This window comes from Branchiostoma lanceolatum, chromosome 9 (assembly GCF_035083965.1).
Source record: "Branchiostoma lanceolatum isolate klBraLanc5 chromosome 9, klBraLanc5.hap2, whole genome shotgun sequence".
Taxonomy (NCBI): Eukaryota; Metazoa; Chordata; class Leptocardii; order Amphioxiformes; family Branchiostomatidae; genus Branchiostoma; species Branchiostoma lanceolatum.
Genome location: NC_089730.1, coordinates 1,397,813 through 1,414,602, shown reverse-complemented (window position 1 = coordinate 1,414,602; position 16,790 = coordinate 1,397,813).

Sequence of the window (16,790 nt, the reverse complement as noted above, 5' to 3'; positions counted from 1 at the left end):
TGCTCCAGGCGGGGCATCAGAAGGACCTGTCGTAGAACTGGTCATGATTGGATTATATCTACAGTACCCGGGGAAGGTTACAACTCCTCTTCATTATGTGAACGTATATTTTCGTCCTAACGTTAGATTGTTCTCCGCCATTGACATACTTCTTCATATGGCCTTAAAGGTAGCAGAACAAAGTTTTTATCCGCGACGGCCCCGGGGGTCTATGACGCGGATACAGAAAGTAGTGCGGCTCAAACTCTTGAAAACTGGGTAGAAAGCTGCATGTGAGAGGCATCCATGTGTAAACTGTGCTGTGTGGTGTAGAAATATGTCGGCTTTTAGACTGTAGGATTTGGATATTGGCCTTTTCCGCTTTGTTTGTGATGCGCCATCTTGTGCAACCGCCTCACGGGGTCAGGCGGCTGCAGTTCAGTGACCTCTCGCGGAGCGCTGTTTCAAAGTGGGCGTGAGGAGCCGATACGCCGACAGGATTTTTTGTTTTTTTTAGTTATTTGTAGGTTGTACCCTCAACTCAAACATATTCGTTTTTCGTATTCCTCAAGTGCACCGAGCTATCAATTTTTCCCGCTTCGAAGCTAGTCACCTTGGGGCCCTTAACTATAGAAATCCCCATAGGCCGAAAACTGTGTTCTGCTACCTTCAAGCAAGGAGGTTATATAATATATTGCTTCAAGGTGATTATGTTTAGCCATACCTAGTATGGCTAAACATATTGTTTTTATGTTTAGCCATACCTAGTATGGCTCAACATATTGTTTTTGTTCACGTTCTTCTTCTTCTTCTTCTCCTCCTGCCATATCTTCAAATGGAATCTACTCCGTCATTTTTGGGCCAAACGGCCTGAAATTTGGCATGTAGGTAAAGATGGCAAATACCCTTAGGTGATTTTTAAATTTTGTTGAAACAGGCATTAAAATCATTTTTATGGACGTTTTTTGGGGCATTTTTAGACAATTTTTATATTTTGGGCTCCTGTGCCCTGGTATTGCAAGCAAGTGACCTGAAATTCGGTACAAGGGTGCCTTGAACATGTCCCTACAGGACTTCAATCACAATTCTGGTGTACATCACTACAGAATGCTTCATTTTGGGGACTTTTGGGCCCATTTTCAGACCAAAAACAGGCCAAAAGTGGTATCCCCGTTCCATGTTCTATTTGCTGCTGGCCAAGGAATCCATGTTCTATCTAAGGATCCCCGCGTTCCATTTGCCACTGGCCAAAGAACGCGTGTTCTATTTAGGTCACCTGAGGTCATATTGCAGGAACACACGCAAGCCTTTGCAGTAAGAAGCTCTTGGGGTCTCGCAGAACTTGTAGAGAGAATTTTTTTGCACGGGTGATTTTGGAACAGTCAATTTATGCATCGGGAGGGAGATTGGCGAAGTATGATGCTCTCGCAAATGTTGCCTTTCTACATGCAGTTAATATTTCGATTTGCCCAGGCATTATTTTGGGACAGCCCACTTCTTGCATGGGGAGGAGTATGGCTGAACATGCTGTATTTGCTCAGGGGCAAATGACGGCCTTTCTAGTTACTCATGTTTCTTCTTCTCCTGTCAAATCTTCAAATCGATTCATCTCTGTCATTTTTTGACCAAATGACCTGAAATTTGGTACAGAGGTAATGTAGGCAAAAACCAATGTGCGTTCTTTTCCTTTTTTTGATATTGACCTTGAAAGTGGTTTTATTGAGGTTTTTAGGCTATTTTTAGCATATCTTGGCCTCCTGCGCCCTGGTATTTCAACCGAATGACCTGAAATTTGCTGTATATGTGGCTTGAACAAATATTTAAAGGACTATATTCCCATTTTTGGCATACATATATTCAAAACGATTTATTTTGGGCTTTCTTGACAATATTTGCCACTTCTGTCACTTTCAATACTACATATGACCTAAAGGTCATTGACCCCAAGTGCCTTGCACCTGGCCTTGCATGCCTGTGAGCCTTGCGACCACCTGATTGGTCAATTGAGTTAATCTAATTACATGGCGCAGGTGTAGGCTAGTATTCATGCCAAATATGGTATGGGAATTCCTAGGACATGGCTTTGTTCACTCTTTTTTTTTAAAAGATACACATCTCCAGTTCCTATATGTATTAAACCAAAATAATGTGAAATTTGGCATGTACACAGGCCCTCATTCAAATGTTTGCCATACAGCCTTTCAAAACGATTTTTTAAACAAAGATTTTTTTGGTTTCGTTATTTTCAACCCAAAGTGTATACTATTGAATCATGTATTCAAACAAAGGGGTGTCACATTTTTATATTTCACCCATTTTTGGTCATTTCCTTCTTCTCCTGTCAAATCTTCATATGTATCATAATGGAAAACTTCATTCTTCCCTTGGGTTGATCTTTTTTAATTCAATTTTGAACTGGGTTGATTATGCGCAAGAGTGTAATTTTCAGCGGATATTTTTCCACTGGTCTAGTTTACATGGAGATGGCACGGAATATCCCATTCTTGCAAGGAGAGGATTCTGTAATTATTTATTTCAATTTTGAGCTGGAATGATTATGAAAAAGTCCAAATTACCAAGTGTCTAGCAATGCACATTACGTTCTGCAGGAACCCGCCACCGTTCCCTACATTGCAAATCGACTCCTCAACCCTGTCTGCTGTACCTTGTTTGAAAATACTTGGTCTCCGCATCCAGAAAGACCTTCGTTGGAATGAACAAGTCAGATACATGTCAGCACAAGCCGCGATAAAACTGTTCATTCTCAAGCGACTCAGAAAGTTCAACCTTTCACCGAAAGAACTACTTACCATCTATACAGGGTACATTAGACCCCTCCTCGAATACGCCGTCCCCATTTGGAATCCCGGACTGACACATCGCCAAATGGACCAGCTGGAGAGAATTCAAAGAAGAGCCTGCCGCATCATCCTCGGCAGAGACTACCCTGGATATGCGGAGGCACTGACTCAGCTGGGTCTCACCACCCTGTTGGAAAGGCGCGAGAGACTTTGTTTGAAGTTTGGCAGATCCCTGCTAGGTTCCCAATTTGAACACTGGCTACCGAGTAGAAGATCCGAAATCTCGGGTAGATGCACACGTAATGGGCACAAACTGAACATTCCTAGGGCGAATACACTGAGATTCAGTAACTCACCGATACCGTATCTCACGAAACTGCTTAACCAGTATGGTTACTGAATCTTGGTGTGTTTGCCTTGGGAGTGTTCAGTACAGTAACCAGTTACTAGTAACGTTATATTTTTTCTGCACCATATTTGCGAATGATTTGCGAATGTTGCTAATTTTGTTGGAGAAACAACATTGTCTTGAAAGTGTTTTATGTACCGATTTTATATATGAATATGATTATATGTACGCCGACAGCAGTTTAAAATTGTCAACGTACTGTACATTGGTCTTTTAATTCAGTGTATGTGAACTGCGAAAAGCCAATAAAATACATCTTACAAAAAAAAATTTATTTAAAAAAAAAAGTCCATTTGTTAGCAGAAGTTTATTTGTTAATTAATAAGTGGATATGGTTTTGGACTGGTCCATATTGTGTTGAGGTGCTACTGGAAGACTCCACTCCTGTATGGAGAGACTGATAATTGTTTTTAAACTCAAGTTTGATCCATTTTTTTAGTGGAAGTATTTTAGAATGGTCTATTGTTATTTTGGGAGTCCATTTTTTGCATGGCGAGGAGCATGGCTAAACATGCTGTATTTGCTCGCAAATGTTGCCTTTCTAGTTGGAAAACTCATTCTTTCGCTACTCTCACAGCTATCAGTATAGTCCATAGAGAATTTGGCTGCTTTTTATCAGTTTTCTTTCTAAAAAGCAGAAAAGAAAAATTAAAAGATAAACCAACAAGGCTTCTTGGTATGTGGTATAGCTTCATCCATGTACAATGGGGTTTATAGAGACAAAAAAACATGACAAAGTAGAAAGCCCGACTAAAAACACATTAAAAAACAGCCGGAACCCCTAGGCCTCCTCTGCTTGGAGAGTACAGTTAAGCAGAAACGCAACAGGGATCCTCCGTTGGTTAACGATATCTTTGTTCAGTTTGTTTCGACATTTTGTGCCTGTGATACTATTCTAGGTGAAGACAATCAAACCATGGGTCATACTATTGGCGCTCAATTTTGATGACCGGGTTATAGTACTGAATAGTCCATGCACATGCGGAGATAAACACAAGCATTGTAATAAAGCAACTTCACACCATGACACAAGCTTTTGAAACCCTAATGGCAAGGTTCAAAGTTAGACCTGATTACCTAAAACTTTATTGCACGTTTTACTTCGCGATTCTTACATATGTTACTGACTTAAGCTTGGTTTTCCTGTTAACTATTTGGGGGCATGCGCACTTTCTGTGTTTTTGGATATATGTCATTTAAAGCACTGGACCACACTTTTTTGTTGCGAACCGTACATAGCACTTTTATTGAACAGGCGCAGAGATACGACAGGTCCTAAGGCTTTTTGTAATAGTATATTCACTCATTGAAATGCTCGACTTGCTGTTACTTATTTCTTCGAAGGGGCAGTGCGGCGTAACGGCAGGGTGTTTGGCCAAGTTTGGTCTTGGGTTCTAATCCTGTCATTTCACCGACCCTGTGTCCTTGGGAAAGGCATTTTACACGACATTTCTCACTCCACCCAGGTGTAAAAAGGGGTACCTGACTTCGGTTGGGGAGGTAAAAGGCGGTGGAAGGAGAGGGATGGCCGGGCTCCGCCTTCCAAACCACGCCCCAGACACAGTGAATAACAACCCACTATCCGTACGGCTTAAAAAGACTATCATGATAAATAATGAAAGAATTCTAAATCTAGTTCGTTTCATCGACAAAGATAAAAACGCAATTCTTATGTAAGCGAACATTTTCATATCAAAATCTTTATCATCTTTATTTCTTCCAATTCATCCAATTTACCGGACAATACAAAACTGTTTTGTGATCCTATAACATTCTGAAGTATGTTGATATCCGATGATAAAGGTATGATATGAAAATGTTCGCTTACAGAAGAATTGCGTTTTATCTTTGTCAATGAAACGAGCTAGATTTAGAATTCTTTCAGAATTATAAAGAAAATAGCTTTCCAAAGTTACCTAAAACTATTTACTTCCCAACAAAACCCAGGGAAACATGCGCAGCTGATCATGTATGGTGTTGCACACACACACACACACACTTCGTAGTATCAGATCTGGAGGTGGAGAAAAGAAAACGCTACGATTTGCCGTAGATTTTGATCAGATTATATAACGTTACGTAATATACTATGCCTATGGCATGCCTTAGAAGCTTTTCAATTTGGACCCCAACTGTCATTTGTATGGAAAGTAATCAGCGTTGATGGGCATGTGTCTGTCACGGCGCTCAATTCTTTTATTGACGACAACACAGACTGACATCTGTTTTATCAATTAGAACGAAAGTAGACATGAATTATTCATAAATTCATATGACGCCTGTCATTTCTTTGCCGTGGTTAATGATAAACATGTGCCAGCGCCCAAGGTCGATCACGTGACCAGACTTGTTCGGAGAGGTTCGTCTGCTGTTAACGATGTCTAAGTATTCATACGAGTTCTATTTATTTCATTTATTATTTATTTATTTATTCATCTATTTATTTCAGGGTTGACACGCTCAGTGCTCAAGACACTGCTTTACAGGCGTGCCACGTAGAGAATAAGATAAACACACGTAGAGAATAAGATAAACAGAATAACATGTGGCAAGGAAATAAGAGAAACTAATATCCAAACAAAACAATGCACATGAATTTTACGGAACGGAGACGGCCCACTACTGAGAAACAAGAGTTTTACGGAGTACATTCGAATTTCAATGAATTTTTACGATCCACTACTAAGCTTAAGAAACATACGATTTTTGCGGAATTTATAGGAGTCTTACGGAATACATACGATACATGTACTTTGTTTTGCCAGCGCCAGGACAAGATGCTGGTCTCGGGATTTGATTTCTTCCATGATAGTACGATTTCTAAGCTTTAAGTATTCATACGAGTTTTACGGAATACATGTTAATTGTTTTTTGACCAGCGCTTGGCGAACACCGATTCTCAATCTCGGCCTGCTAGCTGGTCTAGATTACACCGAAAGTTCACCTAAGAAGCCAGCATCAGTGCATAGGCTGCATACCTAAACGGGCATGAAGTGGACCTGTAAAAACGTTTATGTTCAAAAGTCCAAAAAAAGCTAAACGTCTGGAAACAAGTCCGGACTTGCAAAAAAAATCTCTCACTTATATTTTCTTTTTGTTCGAAACCTGCCAAAGATCGTAAAATCTGTGCTGTTTTTTTTTGTGTGTTTATTGCTGAACGTTTGTGTTATACTGACTGTATATAATGTTGCATGTATAGTATTTAAACTGCATATGGATGTCATCCATATAATCAAATCAACATGGCCTTACACATGCCAATTTTGTCTCTCCGTGATAAAGTACACGACTGGGTTTCCCAAACGTCCGGTATGCGTGTTGTATCTACCGACTGTACACGGGCATTACCGATGAACAGTTTGTAACATCATTTTAAGGTCTCTCTCTTAACGATACATTGGTTGAGTAATATCGATATCCTAGTAACATGTGCAATCAGATATTTGTAGCACGTCGGGTTGTTGAATTGGCATTTCTGACTGAACGGCTAGAATTCTAACAACGAGCCTGGACTCCAATGAGACCTATTGTACTGAACGATAAATTAATATCTCCAGTCACCCAGGCTTAAAGGTGACACATTTACACAGGAATTCACTTAAATACTGTCGATCCCAGGACCGAGTATCTCTGGCCATGCATGTATGAACCGGTGACAAACATTTCGGCAGAAACATTCAGTAAGATATTTTCCCGTAGTTATTGTCAGCTCCTTTACAAATCAAATTCAGGTTCAAATAGAAAGTATTTTAAGTCCAAGTTTAGATTGTCGTTGTTATTTGCTATTCAAACTTGGGCTAAAAATGCTTTGCATTTGAACCTGAATTTGATTTGTTAAGGGACTGCACCATATCGTTTTGCACAGTTAAGTCATAGTCTTTTATACTGCACACCTTTTAAAATCTTTTAGCCGTTCAATCCATAGCGGGGTAGTACAATTTGGGTCATTTTCAAACGACAAAAAAATAGAAACCAGAAAAAAGAGGAATGCTAAACACTCTTTTGATTTATCGGCTATGAAATTTTGCAAGAAATCAATGTTGAGCAGAAGGACGAAATAAAGAAAATGTGAAAACAGGCATCTTATGATAGACCCACGGGAGCCACAAAGCCAACATTCATAGATAAACAAATCCATAAATAAATAAATAAGTAAATAGACATACCAGACTTGTTAACATTTTAGATAAAGAATTTCAAACTTAAATGAATAAACATATGTATAAGTTTTGGGGAATGCAAAAACTATCAATTTCTTTAACTGTTGATGCCAAAGTACAACATTTTTGTTTTGGGCCAATACAAGTCTTAATATGGTGCATGTGATCTTCTTTTTCGAATCTATAAAAGAAATAGAGAAGGTGAATTCAGAAACCAAGAAATCAAGTGTGCTTGGCATAGAGGTTTACGTCGTGTTTTTGTGTATTTGAATGCCCCCCCCCCCAGAACACGTATGTACACAGAATAAATCTATTCCTCAGAAATCATAATGCAGTAAGCTTTATGTATACCTGCAGAAATCACTTGCTGTCATTGAATAATTGCATCTGTATATATAAATATGAAGAGGTCTTGAATCGATACATGAAAGCAGACAAATAAACATATGAAAACACAAAAGAGAACGATGTGATATATTTCTGTGTTTAAACGAAAGCTATTTGTGCAATAAGAGGAAGCGAAATGATAACCATTTCTGATGTGAGAACGCTCTAATTACTAACTGTGGGTGTAACTGTGAGTCATGAGTCGACGCTCCTGAGTATTTGTTCGGATCTGGAGCACCCTTTACAGCCAGCAACATGGCTGTATGTCATGTCTCTAAAACTGTCATGGCGACCACAAGGTCACAAAGTCAAATGATATTTAGATGGTCTGCCTCGTGGCTGGTATGAACGACGTGCTACCTGTTTCAAACGACTCAACAGTTATAACAGTTATAACACTTTTTCGGTCAGTTATATCATACACTGCCATTTAAAACAGACGTGCAGTTCCCGAAATGGTCAGGCTACACAGAATCGGTTTATCGTATAAGAGAGTTCATTGTTAAAGAGGTTTATCGTATAACAAATCGTTATAGAGTTCATTGTTAAACAGGAGAAGAGAGCGGCACAGTAGGATATGGACTGAATGCCCGATGGAGAAAATGGCCGCAAATAACTGTATTTCGTTAGAATCTCTTGATGAAAATAAACTTTGATTTGGTTTCACACTGTGTGGCTCAACACAAACATTCGTCATTATGATTATTTTGTACATTTCACTAATTTGATAATCAATGGAAGCCAAAGTACTCAAACAATGTATGAGTTTACTGAAGGTTGGCAGAAATCTCTGTCGTGTGATGTTTCCATTCTTACATTTTAGATTAACGTCATATTAGCGCCAAAAATAGTTACTCAGGCAACTGGATAAAATTTTGAAACAGTCAGACGTTTCAGACAGTATCCGCTGTCTTTCGTCAGTGACTAAGGATAGGACTGGAGAACCAGGTTTTATACCAAAACTCTGAATAGATATGTTAATGAGGTTAAAACAATTTAGGATGTCTTGATGCAGTCTTCAAAACATTAATTCAAGACAATGTTGTATGCTAATAGTTCAATTAGCTACTATTGTTTTAGCACAGTAACTAAATGTTGTTCGTCCGGGGGTGGGGGTGGTGCTCCTTGAAGATTAGAAAATGGCAGAGTCTGAGAAGTAGCCGTTAGCGCTCTTTCTGCAATGTTCATTGTACCTTTGTCTTAGTGGTCGACTAGTCTTCCCAGTGTACATGTTATTGCAGTTCGGTTCCTGTACTTACTGTACTAAAACAACAGTAGCTAATTGAACTATTAGCATACAGCCTTTCTTGAATTAACCTTGTTTTGAAGACTACGTCAAGACATCCTAGATTGTCTTAACCTCATTAACATATCTATTCAGAGTTTTGGTATAAAACCTGGTTCTCAAGTCCTATCCTTAGTCACTGACGAAAGACAGCGGATACTGTCTGAAACGTCTGACTGTTTCAACATTTTATCCAGTTGCTTGAGTAACTATTTTTGGCGTATCTTACTACCTGGATGTCTAACCTTCATCAACGTAACGTCATATTTGCTTTTTAAAGAGCTTTCAGTCAAAAAGAAGAAGCACTTGACCTTTTTTTCCATCGTAATAATCATGTCTACATAATGTTCTATAAGCTATAAATATCTACTTACACACATTTTGCACATATTTGCAGCACATACAACTTTTAAGTTAAAACCATGTCGGATTGTATCACTAGCAAAAACACATTTGTATGTGTTACTTTGTCACTGACTTATTTTAGCATAGACGCAATTGATATAGAAATCAAGCCTTTATCAGAGCACTTAGATATGAACTGTTTTCGTTCGATAGAGCAGTTATTTCTAACATGTGGAGTTGTTGATCCATGGCGTTCATGCCATACTCCAGCCGTGCGCTCGGTGGCCGTGGTAACGCCGGTGTCAGAAAGTCAAGTGGGCTCCGGTTCCGTGTCATCTGAAGTTCATGTCACACAGTTGCATGGCTCTCATATCGCGGAAATCCATTGCTATTGATGGGATGTTTAGTTTGATTCTTAAGAACCATATCATATTCTATTCATGGCCCTATAACCGGCGTAGTTAGTTTGATAGAGACAACTTGCATTGTATACATATGTAGCTAGAAATGCTTTTTCTCAGAGAGATAATTGCAGTAGTTCATAACGTACATGTTCCTACAGTCTATCTGTAACACCGACGCAAGCCGTGTCATCTTCACATTTAGCCTACATAACAAAGACCGTCAGACCACATTAAACAGATTGCATGGCTGCTTACAATGTGGTCCAACTGAAGGACACTGGACTTTTGATTTTAGAAATCGGTAGTGACTACTCTTTTACGATTGTGCACACTTCGTTCTTGTTTTCTTTCTCGTCAGACCTTCCAATGTTGCGAATTCAAATACTAGTACAAGAAAGTCCAAATAGCGAATCCACGAGTTAACCAACTGTGTGCGATGTGATTTAGTTATGAATAAGCCGTGTGCAGATGGCTGGGGTATACCACGTTAAATTAATTCTCCAAGCGGTTCATTTGACTGAGGCTCTCTAAATGTCTTACTTGGCTTACTCGAACAAACCTACTCAGGACCCAGCACACAGTTCCGAGCAGTTGGCGCTGGCAGATGCTAGCTTTATTTCTGTACAGAGCTTGTGAGTTTCTTTGCTCCAAGCTGAATAGCCGTTCTGTTGAATGCCGTTTTTGTCCAGTCTGACAGACCGGGGTGAAAAATCTTCCCGGTGCCAACTGACCACCGCCCGCCTATTATTATTCATGCAGCTTTAATAGAGTGAGTGCGACCGATATGCTACAGCTAGTTGCATCTCTTTATGCACCGTTTATCGAGCATTGTCCGTGAAAATGTAATAAATCTTCCCTCGGGAGCGGAGTAACAGTTACTGGAATGCCACCAATTCTTCCTAACTCGAACTAACAGCTCTTTTCCATTCCTACCTCGCAAGCTCTGGCGAGTTTGTTCGGAGTAGTGGCCGCTAGCTGACCTCCACAGATTTCCGAGATGCTGGTAACGTAACTGGTGTTGTGTCGGCTGAAAGGGCCGTTGAGAGGGCCGATGGTAGTTTTTCATCTCCACAGTGGGGCGCGAATAAAGCACAAAGGGATCTAGGACAAACAGAAACAATGTCCACGCTATAGCAATTATGGGATTATCATGGTTTAACAGAAACTGGGCGAACTTCTGGCGACCCTTGTACAAATGTATGTAAGAGGATAGCACTCTATCAAACAGAGATATGTACACACCATAGAATAATACCAACACACAACGTTCTATTTTGTCTCTTCTCGCCGCTCGCGTACGGCTCTCGGAAGTCGGATGTCATCTGGGCATAACAAAGATGTCGGTCTCGGTACACAATTGGGCCCGATCGTCCATCATGTGAGCTGGCAGCCGATTAAGGCCACACAATGTGTCCTGGACAGGGCAATGATAAATGACCACTGCATTAAACAGTGGCCTGTCAAGGCTGGACACTCCACTTAACTCTCATTTACAAACCCTACAGCTTCTTTATTTCTCAAGTAGGAGGCGAAGTCTGACAGATGAGTCTGCCTGTATGGTCCAGTTTTTCAGCAGATACATGATACTGTAAGTGGCCTGGAGTATTTTTCTGGACTATACACATCAGCTACAAGTTCTGTCACCAATCTGATGTTACAAAGGCGGTGAACTGAGCCCAACTTGACTGCGGCACCCCAGCAGAGGTCCCCATGGTTAGTGCCGTCAATAATACCTGTCAATCACAAGTCCCTGGTGGTATGGTAGTTATCCGACCCGCGACACCCGGGCAGAAGGGGTTCAAAACGCAGCACAGGTATTGATATTTTGCATCTCATGTCATTCTGTTTTAGTGCGAGTTGTTCAAATGAGCTCCGTATTAGGGAAGAGAGGGGGGCCTTATCATTATTAGAAGCAAGGCGGTTAAGTCATTTAACCTACTTGTTAGAAGCGCCTGAAAATAAACGAGCTCCATTTAGTGGCAACCGCACAACCTAACGAACGCACAAGACGTTTTCAAGAGCAACCTACACACCAGTTGTAAAAGAAATCCGCCAGCTTTCCCTATCATATTTTCTAAGGGTTTAAACCTCCTTGCTTAGAAGAAGTATTTTGTGGTTAGAGAGTATTAAATGTTTTTTATTCAATGTGTTAGCTTAAGGCATTGAGCAAGGGGGTTGATAGACCCGCTTTTGCTTTGAGTGTTAGATATTTTGTTAGTTTCTATCAATGGACAGATGCCCTCAAAGCAAGTATAAGTTTCACAAATCTAATCCATCCTTGATCTACATCAGAACTCTGTGCATTTTGACGACGATATGTCAATTCAAGAGGCCATTTTAGTCCTCCTTGAAACGGGAGGTCTGAACTGAAGCGAAGTTAAGACAATAATGTTGAGCACAGTCAGGGGACACAAAATGGCGGCCAGGCAACTGAAATGAACGAAGCTCTAAACTCTTGCACCAAATATAGTTGATCTCAGGTGACCACAATTGCTTGTCAAGATATCGCATGTATGGTGTCTGCTTTGATTTAATGTCAAATATGGTGGCTACGACAAAATAATGACCCCCTACCTAATTGAACATTACTTCATTGTATGCCGCCCGAACGACATGAAGGGAATTAAAAACAACACCGGCCAAAAATATTCTTATTGTCCTTATGTCATTGATATTGCTGTTGAATCAGATCTTATCACCTTCACCAAGAAGATTATGTTATCTGTGCCATTTACTTGTGAATATGTTTGTTGTTTCTGTGGGTAACGTTAGGCGTTAGCAAAACAAATGACAAGTTCTGCTGTAGCCCCCTGGCGACTTTCCATGGCATTGCAGCAGAAAAGACGTTTTTCCCATCTCGTGTTCTGGACATGCTGTTATTTTCAAAGGTAACGTTAGATAGCTCATGGGCTCGTGAAGAGGTGGCGTAGGTTTGGCCCCCTAGCAGCTAGCTGGAACTGCAGGGGTAAATTTGGTTGGAGACTTTGAGGGAGACTGATTCAAGAAGGTGTTGACGGATCATTATGTTTTTTTGCTTTGTAGATAGCTGGATTTATGATTGACACAATTAAATGCCAGATATCAATGTGAAACGTGCCAAATATAATCAATAACCTTTAAAACAGTGGTAAAAAGTTAATATCATTTGTCGAAGTTATGAGGTCGAGGAACTCTAGTTGATTGTACGGTTGTTGTTGTAATGTACTATCCAGGCAGAGGAGTGGGTCCGGCTGGTTTTTGACGTGTTTGTGGGCATTTTTGTCGGGCTTTCTACTTTTCCTTGTTTCGTTTTTTGTTTGTTTTTTGTCTCTCATCTTTTTTTGTGGGTTGGTGAGACAAAAAAACATAACAAAGTAGAAAGCCCGACAAAACGCCTAAAAACACGTCAAAAACCAGCCGGACCTACTCCTCTGCTTGGAGAGTAGCTCTAATGTAGGATCCCTTTGCCGCTAGTCCACTTGTACCGCTTGTTGGCTATATGGCGCACCTGTTTCTGGCCTTAGATCCTATTTACACGCGCAGGTGCACCCCCCCCCCCCGTTAGCAGAATTAGCAGTCCTCTCACTGTATATTGAAGTCGGACAGACCCCGGTGTAGCCGTTACAACCTTTTAGCGGGTTTCCTCTAATTGCAAATTATTTAAACCAAGAAGCTCCGTGCTTCAACGGACATTTTCTTTCACTACAGACTTAGAATAATTTCCTTGGTTTCACTGTTTGCAGAATTCTTGCAGGGATGTGAGAAGGACATCTCTCTAATTCTCCATGAAATGACCTATCATTAGCAACAATGTGCGATTCTTGCCTCTCTCACAACTGTTCTCTGTCAGAGAGATTTGAATCGTAACGGTCATCACTCTCTATCAAGCTGTCAAGTGTGATGCGTTGTGATACAAATGAAGTTCCCGCCGTATAAACGGCAGAATCGTGTGTGTAAATTTCACCTTGAACCTTCTGTATCTGTATAGCCGGTATAACCGCCCTTCGGCGTAACACACCAACTTAAACCTTGGGGTTGAAGCTGACATAACATTATATTTTACATCCCTTGTGAGGTATATATAACTTGAACTAGCTGCAACAATGTATAGATGTCAAAACAAACAAGTGCACAGTTGCACCATCCCGTAACATCCTCCTACATCATACAAACAATGGGCTACTTGAAGCTATGCTCACGTGTCTGAAGTCAATTGGTCCAGAAATAAACAGGATCGATTTGAAGTGGTGATCATTCGAAATAATGATACGGATAGGGAGGGAAGAAAAGAAAAGCAAAGAAACACGAGAGAACGCGATATAAAAGGAAAGTGAAACGAGAAACTTGACACCATAGCAGGAATACATGTAAAACAAACGAACAGGTGATTTTTAGACGCCTGTTGGATTCGCCCATATGTGAAGTCTCGACACATAAAACAACTGCCGATATCACATTAATAATGTATATCGTGATATACAATACAATATAATGTTATTCAGTCTATCATGATATACAATACAATATAGCTGTACTTATCCTCATTATCATCACCAGAACGAATGAATTGTACATTTCCGTGCGCTGCTTTCTGATACAAGTACATGAGGATTACAAATGACCAACAGTCGACAGTTTAGGGATAGACTCTACCACAAGGACTCTCTGATGGCTCATAATTGCGCACTTCATTCCTGCCGCTCCATTGGTGAGAGGTGTGTTAACATATGAATGGCGTCCCTAGAGGAGCCGGGTACGGTCGCCACCAGGGACCGGTGGCGCGGGGCACGGCGGACAGGTGGCGGACGGACAGCGGCGGGGAGCAAAACTGTTGCGACGCGAGGGACTCTGACATGAATACTTTTAATTGAATAACCACTCCTCTGGGCCTCTCGGTACGGCTTTATCCAATGCCGTGTGGTGTGGCGCGTGGCGGTACTGGGCAGCAGAGTTCTTGTACATATCCAGAATTATTCGGTAGTCTATGACACGATTTGGGACCATACACGGAAAACTGACTCTACTCTACTGATATATCTTAAACTTGTACCCATTCCAAGCATAACTGTTGATGGCGAATTTTTACCCATGAACTTGTATGATAAAATGTACGCCAAGACTCAACAAACTCATTAAGTAAGACGGTAACCTTGTGTTGTTTTCAATAGTATATCAAAAATAGATGAAAAAGGAAATTAAAGTTGATGACCGCACGTGGATTATTTAATGTATGAACACAACATGTGCAGTTTTTCCCTGCATAATGTGGAATAAAAGTATCCACGTGGCTGCTCATAAGACCGTATATTAACGCCTATGAATACTGTTCAGGTGTATTGTTACAATACAACAATGGCTTAACTCTAAATCCACTCCCACCACAAGGTCAAGTAAGGTCCCCGATCATTTGTCTACGTCAGGGACCGTCAAAAGACTATCGGACTAGGACAGACTTTCTTGCAGCGACCAGTTTATCATGGCTATCTTCGAGATTGTGACATTACGGGTAACACAAAAAAAGCCTCCTTGTAAAACATTATCGAGCAACGTTTCTCCAGACCCTGTTGGGAGGGTGACGACCTGGGTACGATACTGTCCTACAAGGGAAGAGATATACCGCTGATTGTCTGTTGGCACCTTGGTTTTAAACAGACGATTACTACAACTACAACAATGATGGTGATGATGATGAGAAAAAATTTGGATAAAGTGGTCTTTTCAACGTCTCTCTGCCATACACACAACATGCACGCCGTGAAACCTTGACATGGATAGTATCAGACGTGTTTTTTTTTCTGGGATCTAGCATGGAGGACGGTGGCAACATGTCAGCAGTACTCACGGCATTATGGGTACAGACAAGGGAAAAATCGAGCTGAAACGACAATAGTGGATAACAAATTACACGGACATTTTTGCCATTGTTCATAATTTTTCCATAAGACCAGTTGCTAAAGCCTTAAAGGCACCCAGAGCATTTTATGAGGCTTGAAAACAAGAAATATTCTAGTTGCTGTAATCTTCATGAAATTGACATTTAATGCCACTGTCAACAAGCCTTGCGTGCGGATTTCTTATCATAAGTGCTCAAAAGCGGCACAAAAATAAGCTACACGGTGATCTTTTAGTTTCACGCGCCTAGTGTAAATAGACCGATACCATAGCCCCGCCCACCTCCGTCAAAACGTAGAAATGCAAAATTAAAGCATAAAGATGCAAATCTTTGACGGACATGCAGTCACTCTCTCATTGGTCGAACCGCTAATTGTGATGGACAGTCGGGATCAATCTATTAGGGCTTGGATTTTCTATCAGTTCTCACCACACAACGACATCGTATCTTTGCTACTTTAATGTCGATGTGTAATGGTATAGTGTTATTTAAACTTACTATGTGTAGGAATGACTAGAAATTGGAGTTTTTTATTCACGTTTCAAGCCTGATAAATGCTCTGGATGCCTTTAAACATCAAAACAGCAGCTAGCGTGAAAATAGATGTGGCAAATTCCTGTCTTGAGTGTCTTCCCAATGTCAAAATACGGTATATTTCCCACATCTTTATTTTTGTTTGTTTGTTTACTTTGACCCTGAATCAATCTTATGCGTTTTAACTTAGAATTATCCCCTGTAGTTGCTATACTCTTTTTCATATCGTTGTAGAGTATAACGAAAACAAAAATAAAGTGTTTGAACTTTAACCTTTGCTCCGACATGTAATGAGGTTTTTTTTTTGCTCCGACCTGTTGTGCAATCTAGTTTCTCTTCAAATCAACGTTTAGTTAGATAGTGAAGAAGCTAAAAGATAGTAGTAACCTTGTAAATAATTTTTGTGTGTGCAATTGTTAGGTTTCAGCTTTATGTCAGTTGTCTGTCCCTATATGATTGTTACGTGTAACAAGTGCAACTAAGCATGCAAGGTCCACCGATATAAATATATATAGCAAATACCCACTGCGCAAAAGCCACTGCTAGTACCGAAGACCATGTATTGTTGAATCAGAAGTAACTTCTAGATCATTTCAACCAACACACACACACAC